Source organism: Microcebus murinus, chromosome 2, assembly GCF_040939455.1.
Source record: "Microcebus murinus isolate Inina chromosome 2, M.murinus_Inina_mat1.0, whole genome shotgun sequence".
NCBI lineage: Eukaryota > Metazoa > Chordata > Mammalia > Primates > Cheirogaleidae > Microcebus > Microcebus murinus.
Window position 1 is genome coordinate 104,235,569 of NC_134105.1, and position 8,765 is coordinate 104,244,333.

The following is an 8,765-nucleotide window of genomic DNA, read 5'->3' on the forward strand; positions in this document are numbered from 1 at the left end:
ATATGGGGAGTAAGAGCCATTCTGACTTCTCCTATGTGACAGAGAGAAGGGCTCCAAGTATCAGCCACATAACACATTCCCTTCACTCTGTCTCAAATGGGCATTTTTTTCACTGCCCAACACTCAGGGCTGGCTTTAGGGCTTGCCTCAGTGTGTCTCAGAGGTTAAGAACTCTCAGGTGCTCTTAAAGTTGAAAATAAGCCCCACTCCAGAAAGTACCAGGTACGAGAGTATAGGGTGGTGGAGGGGCAGGAAGGGAACTAACATTTACTACATACCTCTGAGCACTTCACTCCTAGATTGTGTCTCTCTAGACCTGCTAGAATGAGTCTTCTAGGCTCCCTTTCTGCCAGGACCACCCCAGCTACTAACATGTGAGGAGTGCCCAGGAAGACAACCAGAATCTTCCCTCCTCCTAGGCTTTCTGTGGTGGTGTCCAATCTTCTCCAAGTTGTCTTAACCGCCCCAGGAAAGTCCAGGCTGTCAGAAAGTTGTCCCTTCAGTCCACTTTCCTCTCTCTTACTGCAATCTGTCCACTGTCCCCACCTCATCCAGGACTGCTGAGGAGAAAGTGTTTGTGTCTGGGGCGACTGTGTTCCTGTTCACCACAGGGAAGGTAGGGAGACAGGTGCTCAGGCCTCTGCAGATGGCATGCTGCTTCCCCCCCCCCCCCCCCCCCGTGAGTCTAAGGAGAGAAAAGGCTAGGAAATTGGCCATGGACTGTGCCCAGCCATGCTCATTGTATCCTGGAGCAATGTAGAGGGGACCCCTCAGCCAGCCACCAGAAGAGATCCTCTCCCTTCTTGCCTACAAACTTTCGTCCTGTGCCTTTGAGTGAGTGTGGCTATCAACAGGGTGGGCAGTGCTCGCTTCGGCAGTACATATGCTAAAATTGGAATGATACAGAGATTAGCATGGTCCCTGTGCAAGGATGACACACAAATTTGTGAAGCGTTCCATATTTTTTGGTACTGACTCATTAACACTATGGTGCTCACATGGTAGTAATATTCTCCAGGGATTAGGGCTTGGGGGTGGTAAAATCACAACTAAAGGACACAGTGAGCATTGTAGAGGGGAAGGGCATGCCTCTAACCTTCGCTAGGGAGAGGCAAAGATATAAAATGTTTGTTTGTTGTTTTTTTTTTTGAGACAGAGTCTCACTTTGTTTTCCAGGCTAGAGTGAGTGCCGTGGTGTCAGCCTAGCTCACAGCAACCTCAAACTCCTGGGCTCAAGCAATCCTCCTGCCTCAGCCTCCCGAGTAGCTGGGACTACAGGCATGCGCCACCATGGCCAGCTAATTTTTTTCTATATACTAGTTGGGCAATTAATTTCTTTCTATTTATAGCAGAGATGGGATCTCGCTCTTGCTCAGGCTGGTTTCGAACTCCTGACCTCGAGCAATCTGCCCACCTCAGCCTCCCAGAGTGCTAGGATTACAGGCGTGAGCCACCGCGCCTGGTGGCAAAGACATAAAATGTAACCAAAATGTTTGTATCCTCATAATAATAATACCCTGAAATTAAAAAAAATAAATAGGGTGGGCAGATCCATAGGGAGCAAGTCAGACCCTGAGGGCCAGGGTATGGTCCCTGCCAACCAGTGGCCTCCAGAGCTGAGATCTGAAGGCAGAAGGGTGTTGACAAAAAATATTGTGAGAAGCTAGAGTGGTGAGAAGAGAAGAAACTGGAGATACACACTAGGAAAAGAGGAATAGGAGCTAAAACAGGACAGAAACTGAGCAGCAACCAGGGAGAGGCAGGGCACTGGGTAGATCTTGGGTGCTCTGACATTTGGTGACCTCCCAGAAGCAGAAAGTCGGGTTGGGCGGTATCCTTGTACCCAGCTTCTACCTGCTATCCCTGTGCCTACAGGGCTGAATTTGGCAAGGTGAATGAAATGTAGTGAACACAAGGCCTTGCCTTTCCTCCATCCCCAGAGACACTGCCTACTGGAGATAGTATCCGACCACCCTGGCCCCACTGACAGATATCTCTGATCTTGAGATCTTGTTTGTTTTTTTTTGAGACAGAGTCTCACTTTGTTGCCTAGGCTAGAGTGAGTGCTGTGGCGTCAGCCTAGCTCACAGCAACCTCAAACTCCTGGGCTCAAGCAATCCTGCTGCCTCAGCCTCCCGAGTAGCTGGGACTACAGGCATGTGCCACCATGCCTGGCTAATTTTTTCTATATATATTAGTTGGCCAATTAATTTCTATTTATAGTAGAGACAGGATCTGGCTCCTGTCAGGCTGGTTTTGAACTCCTGACCTCAAGCAATCCACCCTCCTCGGCCTCCCAGAGTGATCTTGAGATCTTTATGTACCTTACCCTTCCTCCTCCAGCTCAGACCAACTGGACTCTGACCTCTTCTCAAAGATCCATCTGTTTCCCAGCATCTCTGCCATTCATTTATGGTCTCTGCCCTCTGTGAAATGGAATCTGTCTGGAAACTTCGTCCTCACATCCTCTTCCCCCCCTCCTCTCCTGCCCCATGCTATAATGCCAATAATTTTTATTCTGTCCCTCAAAAAGATGAGGTCTAGCAAGCCTTCCTCAATACCCACCCAGTGACCCTCCCTCCTCCATTTTCTGAATTTCTAGCTGGGGCTCCCATCGTTGTGCATCTTCCTTGCTTCTCCTTCCATTAGCTCTCTCCCAGCCCCCCTTCCATCTTCCCCAGCCTCCTGAGCTCAGGAAATGGTACAAGGGAGCGGCCAGGGCTGGGTCTCACAAATGGCTTTATTTAGCTCCCAAATGAGATCACACTATGTCATATCCCTGCTTCCTGAGCAGAGAGATAGGAGATTCTGAAATAGGTCTGGGATCAGATGCTTGAGATGGGGGCTGGGGGGAAGCAGGAAAGGGCTCTAAGAAGTTATTTTACTTATCTTCCTGCCTCTGGATCAGATGGTTTTCCCACCATCACAGACCATCAGTGTCTCCTGTCCCTCGTCCGAGTATGTAACCTTCACAGGTTACACTAGTCATCAAAGATTTGTTAGACACTCTACTGGGAGCTGGGATGGGAACATATAATATTTTAATGGAGACATCTGTTCAAAACTCTGAGACTATAACTTCTTTAGGGGCTACAGTGGCTTTAAAGTCCATCAGATTTACTAGCTCTGCCACCTTCATAAGCCACATAACTTTGGGAACTAGTTTAAGTTTTTTGAGCCTCTGAATCATCTGTAAAATGGGAATGATGATACCTACCTTGTAAGGATGTTCAGAGAGTTGATGATAATGTATGCAATGCAACTAACATTGTTCTTGGTACATATTAGGTATTCAATAAATACTATTATTATTGTTGTTCTTATTATTTAGAGGTAGAGAGAAGGCAGGACATATTGAAACAGAGAACTAGAGAGAAGAAGGTCCAAGACAGAAGCAGAAATAGGCATTATATGTTGGCAACTCATTATCTTATCTTAAAAAGAGAGAGAGAATCAATAACCCATGGATTGACACTAATAAAACTGTGATGGGAACTATTATCATAAACCACTTCTGATGGAAAAACATACATGCAACCAGAGCAAGAAGAACAATAAGAAATAGCTTTTCTAAGGTCGAGCGCGGTGGGTCACGCCTGTAATCCTAGCACTCTGGGAAGCCGAGGCAGGCGGATTGCTCAAGGTCAGGAGTTCAAAACCAGCCTGAGCAAGAGTGAGACTCCGTCTCTACGATAAATAGAAAGAAATTAATTGGCCAACTAATATATATATAGAAAAAATTAGCCAGGCATAGTGGCACATGCCTGTAGTCCCAGCTACTCGGGAGGCTGAGGCAGTAGGATTGCTTGAGCCTAGGAGTTCGAGGTTGCTGTGAGCTAGGCTGACGCCATGGCACTCACTGTAGCCTGGGCAACAAAGCAGGACTCTGTCTCAAAAAAAAAAAAAAAAAAAAAAAAGAAATAGCTTTTCTAGTTGAAAATGCAATGGCAAGTTTTGAAGATATTGCTCAAAGGAAAAAGTGGTTCTAGAAAAGGGAGGAAAGGGGGAGCAGACTCTGGGAGCGACGGTTCTGACAAGAAGGCTCAGGGTCCTAAAGGTGGTGGCAATGCAATAAAGGTCAGACACATTCTGTGTGAAAAACACACCAAAATCATGGAAGCCATGGAAAAGTTACAGTCTGGAATGAGATTCAATGAAGTGGCTATACAATATAGTGAAGATAAAGCCAGGCAAGGGGGTGACTGGGGTTGAATGACCAGAGGGTGCATGGTGGGACATTTTCAAGCAGCAGCATTTGCCTTGCCTGTAAGTGGGACTGATAAACCTGTGTTTACATACCTACCAGTTAAGACAAAATTTGGATATCATATTATTATGGTTGAAGGGAGTAAACAAATAACATGAAAGGAGAAAAAAAAAAAGAAAGTGTTTCTGTTCTTTGGGACACTGATGAACCCTGATAAAGTTATCCTTTTCAAAGAGAAGTCGGGGATAGAATGGCTTCCAGTAATTTAGAGCAGGGGTTGGAAAATTATAGTCTATGGGCCAAATCTGTACTCAGTTATTTTATTTTTTTATTTTTAGAGATACGGTTTTGGTCTGTCACCCAGGCTGGAATACAGTGGCCCAAACATAGCTTCCTATAACCTCCAAATTCTGGGCTTAGGCAATCCTCCTGTCTCAGCCTCCTGAATAGCTGGGACTACATAAGTGTGCTACCATGCCTGAGTAATTTTTTCTTTTTTATAGAGACAAAGTCTTACTGTGTTTGTTGCCCAGGCTGGTCTTGAACTCCTAGCCTCAAGTGATCCTCCCACCTTAGCCTCCCAAAATGTTTAGATTACAAGCTTGAGCCACTGCACCCAGCTTTGTCATACTATTTTTTTTTATGGTTGAAAAAAAAAAGAATACTTTTAAACACAAAAATATTATATGAAATTCAAATTTCAATGCTCATAAATAAAGGTTTTTTGGGGAACACAGCCATACTCATTCATTTACATATTATCTATGGCTGTTTTTACATTATGACAGCAAAGTTGGTGGTTGCAACAGAGACCGTATGGCCTAAAATATTTATTATCTGAGTCTTTACAGGAAAAGTTTGCAGACTCTTGATCTATAACAACTGGGTCTCAAAATCCCAGGAAGGAGGAGAAAAGAGATAAAAAAGAAGCATTAAGGTTTACTGCACACCAACCAGTCATTCTGCAACAAGGGGGAAGAGAGGACATTGAGAACCCTACCATGCCCATCTCTTTTTTTTTTTTTTTTTTTTTGAGACAGAGTCTCGCTTTGTTGCCCAGACTAGAGTGAGTGCCATGACGTTAGCCTAGCCACAGCAACTTCAAACTCCTGGGCTTAAGCGATCCTACTGCCTCAGCCTCACAAGTAGCTGGGACTACAGGTATGTGTCACTATGCCTGGCTAATGTTTTTCTATATATATGTTAGTTGGCCAATTAATTTCTTTCTATTTATAGTAGAGATGGGGCCTCGCTCTTGCTCAGGCTGGTTTTGAACTCCTGACCTTGAGCAATCCGCCTGCCTCGGCCTCCCAGAGTGCTAGGGTTACAGGCGTGAGCCACCGCGCCTGGCCTATGCCCATTTCTTAAACGTCATCTGGAACTTACAGGAGAGAGTTAACCTCTAATGAGTGCCTACATTCATCTTGTGCGATCCTCACAACCATTTCTTGAAATAGGCATTACTATCTTTATTTTACATATGAAGAAACAGGCAGCACAGAGAGCTTAAGTAACTTACTGGAAGTTACAAGGGTGATAGAAGGTAGAAATGAGTTTTCAGAACTGATCCATCACACTATGGAGCTTGAGTTCTTTTCTGAAACCAGAAAATAAGCTCCCAAAGAAAGCAAATGGCTTAGCTTTGAAAGAAATCTAGCAACACTGTTTTTCACCCCCTTACCCCCACCTCCCTGACCCTAGCCAAAGAAAGGAAGCAGCTTCCAAAAGAAATTACAGGTGGGGCAGGGTTCCAAATAAGTTACATTTGTCCTTTCTATTCCCTTTATCTTAGAATTCTGAATGAGGTGATCTGGCAGGCAGGGCTCTGGTTATGTTTGCTGCCAATAAACACTGGGGTAGAAACTGCTGGCAGCAACCAAACAGCCAGGCACCATGGACTGGGGGCAATGCTGGCTAGCTCCTGGGCGGCCTGGGAGGCTTCCTGAGTTTAGCTCTGGGATCCTAAATCTACCAAGGTGGGCAATAATGGAGAAGACACAAAAGAACCAGATAATAAAGACTGAGGAGGAAGGGAGAGGCCAGATGACATGGTCTGCGGGCTTTTCTTTCATATCTCCTGGCCCTAGGGGGAAGGGGTCACAGAAATCCCTTTGATGGTTCAAAATTTAACCTACTGTTTCTTTTCCCATAGAAAGTAAATCGTTAATCCAACAGTGCCATGCAAAGAAGGCTAAAGCAGAGGTTCTCTCAGCCTCAAATTAAAAAAGCCCCAGTAATCACAGTTCCTTCTCACCTCTGCTCCCCGGACTCCTCATTCTATGGCAGGAGCACCCATGTCTCTAATACCTCCCTGTTTTACCCATCAGCCTGACTTAGCTGAACACTGGTGTCTTGGAACTCACTCTCTTTCTCTGACTTTCCTGTCAACTGCCAGAAAGCAGTACCACAATTCCAAAAATGAAAGGAAAGATAAAGGATATAGATGATTCATTTATTTAGCAAACATTATTTTAGCATCTACTAAGTGTCAGGCACAGAGACGAGGACCCAGAAGGGTCTACACACAAATATGATGGTGGGGCCTGGGTACTGTCTCTGAGTAGGGCAGGGGCTAGTATGTGCAAAAGCCATCAGGTTCCCCATACGCTTTGTTGGCTCCTGAGAGGCATCCACCTGCCCTCAGGGCCCACAGCAGAGCTACCAATTTTATTGATAGCACTTAGTTCTGCAGGTTCAAAGCTGAGAAGACATCAAGTATCCCCAGTGTGCTAATCTAACCACATCCCCCTCTAAGTCATCCACAGGCACCTCTTGCACTTGCCCTAAAATCATCACTATCTCTGTGGTGTACTAGGCTCTGCAGTCAGTCAGGAATTTTGTTGCTTTGTGCTTACAAGTGTCAGTACCTGTTTTTGTTTTTGTTTTGTTTTGTTTTTTATTGGTTTGCAAACTGAACTTAGCCACCCTGTCCTTTTCCTTTTTGCTGGGCCTGTAGCTGTTATGCTTATGCTACGAGGGACTTGGGACCCCAGAGTAGCCCATTGTTTGTGGGGGACAGGGAAGAAAAGGGGCAAGACCAGCCAGTCCTATTCTTCCTGCGTGTTTCTTGGCGTGTGTTCCAGGTGTTATGCCAGAAGGGTGGGGCAAAAAAGGGTCTGAGGTTCAGAGGGACACACCTGAGAAGACTTTGGCCACTGTGATCTAGGGAATTAACCCATCAGATCCCAGGAAATAGCTAAAAGTAGTTGGGGTGGGGAGCAGGGAACCCCTAATCTGATGGATGGGGTAATCTGGAGTCTTGAAGTCCCTGGCTCTCAGGTATGAGTTGGTACCCCTTTAAATCTCACAATTAACCCCGTGGAATAAAAGAAACAATGTTAGGCACAAGAGAAAGGGGCCCCTCGGTGAATTAAGATGTCAAGGTTTTGAGACCTCAGAATCATCCTTGGGGTCTATATCTCCTGAGGAAGAAAAAGAGACCAAAAGGCCAGGCACAGTGACTCACGGCTGTAATCCTAGCACTGGGAGACTGAGGCAGGAGGATTGCCTGAGCTCAGGAGTTCGAGACCAGCCTGAGCAAGAGTGAGACCCTGTCTCTACTAAAAATAGAAGGAAATTAACTGGCCAACTAAAAATGTATAGAAAAATTAGCCAGGCACGGTGTTGCGTGCATGTAGTCCTAACTACTTGGGAGGCTGAGGCCTTCGAAGGATTGCTTGAGCCCAGGAGTTTGAGGTTACTGTGAGCTGGGCTGATACCACGGCACTCTAGCCTGGGCAACACAGTGAGACTCTGTCTCAAAAGAAAAAAAAAAAGAAAAAGAAAAAGAGACCAAAAGACAACACAATGGACTTTGGTGTTAGATGAATTTTAATCTGAACCTCACTCCTACAATTTACCTCTTAATTGGCATAGGTTAGTTATTTAACTTCTCTAAACTTTATCTTTAATATAAGGATTATAGTATGTCAACACCATAGGATTATGAGGATTAAGGAAGAATGCATAAAAAGGGTTTAGTTTAGCATCATTTGCCACACAGTTGTGTTAATTAACTGTTGGTCATTAGTGTGATTCCCCATTTGCACACTTGCCTACATATACACACACATACACACACACACATCCTTATGCCCCCACACGTACGACCCCTAATTAAAAATGGGAGCTGAATGCAGGAGGCTGGATAGAAGAAGCTTCGAATTGTTCTGCTACTTCCTGGGGTGCTGGGGGGGGGGTTCCTGGAGATCTCCACTTCTGGGGAATTCTCATTCATGGGGTAAGGACCTAGGAAAGGGAAGAGGGAAACTCACCAGACCTGGGAGATATCCCAAAGATAGGTGACTCGTTCCTGCTCTCAGTTGGTGACTTCAGTGCAGGTAAAAGTCCTATTTCAAGTGGCCCCTTTAAGAATCCAGTCCAGCACCTCAATGGGGGAGCCCGTCTCTTGGTCCTTTTAAGGGCACTGCTCATGGTCCAGAAGTTTGCATAGGGAACAGGGGGGACTCATTCCAGTCCAGACCAGCTGCCTCTTCAACTACTATAGCCTTTCCCTTCTCCACCCTACTTCAAACACCCTAGACAGTGCTGTGACCAG

At 45.5% G+C, this 8,765-nt stretch overlaps 1 protein-coding gene, 1 non-coding gene and 1 pseudogene across 4 annotated transcripts in view; 2 read left to right on the top strand and 1 right to left on the bottom strand.

Annotated features, from left to right (window-relative positions):
• The window catches only part of ARHGEF2 (Rho/Rac guanine nucleotide exchange factor 2), a 54,989-nt gene extending 46,416 nt beyond the window's left edge, over nt 1–8,573 (bottom strand). For all 3 annotated transcript variants that reach the window (XM_020285097.2, XM_076000228.1, XM_076000227.1), the window contains exon 1: nt 8,482–8,573. The gene's annotated coding sequence lies outside the window, so the exon portion shown is untranslated. The remainder of the gene's footprint in view (nt 1–8,481) is intronic.
• Nucleotides 863–966, top strand: LOC142869720 (U6 spliceosomal RNA). Its single transcript, XR_012918293.1, has one exon. It is a non-coding gene; the product is annotated as a U6 spliceosomal RNA (small nuclear RNA).
• On the top strand, nt 3,934–4,580 carry LOC142875973 (peptidyl-prolyl cis-trans isomerase NIMA-interacting 4 pseudogene; annotated as a pseudogene).
• Nucleotides 8,574–8,765: the final 192 nt, after the last annotated feature.